We start from the raw sequence: 1,109 nt of genomic DNA, 5'->3' as shown, positions 1-1,109 counted from the left end.
GTTCAAAGGTGGGAGAGACCTTTAAATTGTCTAGAATTTACACAAAGTGCAAGGAAGTCAAGCAACTTGCCTAATGTTGTATAGGCAAATGGGCTGTCAAACTTTTTTGCCTATTACCACAGCCCAGGGAGCTTTTAAAACTCCCAGTGCTCAGACAGCACTGCATTAAATGAGAATCTCTGGGGGTTTAAAAAGACGGATGCCTGGGTCCCATCCCCAGAGATTCTGATGTAACCGGTACTGGGTGGGGGTTGGGCATCAAGATTTTTTAAAACTCCCCAGATGATTCTAATGTGCAGCCAAATTTGACAGTCTTTTTTTTTTTTTTTTAAGATTTTTATTTATTTATTTATTTAACAGAGATAGAGAGAGAGCACAAGTAGGCAGAGCGGCAGACAGAGGGAGAAGGAGAAGCAGGCTCTCCGCCGAGCAGGGAGCCCGATGTGGGGCTCGATCCCAGGACCCTGGGATCATGACCCGAGCTGAAGGCAGCCGCTTAACCGACTGAGCCACTCAGGCGCCCCCAAATTTGACAGTCTTTAATAGTGACAATGTTTTAGCAAACCCATGATGACACCTAAGGATCATCACATTTTCCTCTAAATACTTTGACTCCCATCTGTTTGGAACAGACTTAACAGTCGTTAAGTGTCTACCTTCAGCTCAGGTCATGATCCCAGGGTCCTGGGATCACTCCCCCTGCTTGTGTTCCCTCTCTCGCTGTGTCTCTCTCTCTCTGTCAAATAAATAAATAAAAATCTTTAAAAAAAAAAAAAAAGAAAAATGAAGTAGTTCACCTCGTCCTGGTGACCTTCTCCACGCACCTAGATCAGTGCTCTTTGACATGAGTATCACAAGACTCACCAGGGGAGGTTATTAAAACATGAAGATTCTCAGGCTTTACCACCAGTACTCAGTCTGGAGGGTCTGGGAATCTGCAATTAGAATGCAGCCTTCAGGGGACTTTGACACAGGTGCTCCCAGATCTCAGGTGGAGAAACACTGCTCTCCGTCATCTCCTTTGGGCTTCACTTTCATTTTTATGCTACTTTTCCTACCCCGTTTTGTGAATACAGAAGAGTTGGGCACTGAGTAGGCAACACTGACTA

This window comes from Mirounga angustirostris, unplaced genomic scaffold (genome assembly GCF_029215605.1).
Source record: "Mirounga angustirostris isolate CCGP_5_RB_7025 unplaced genomic scaffold, mMirAng1.0.hap1 SCAF_11, whole genome shotgun sequence".
NCBI lineage: Eukaryota > Metazoa > Chordata > Mammalia > Carnivora > Phocidae > Mirounga > Mirounga angustirostris.
This window is presented reverse-complemented; position numbering follows the sequence as displayed.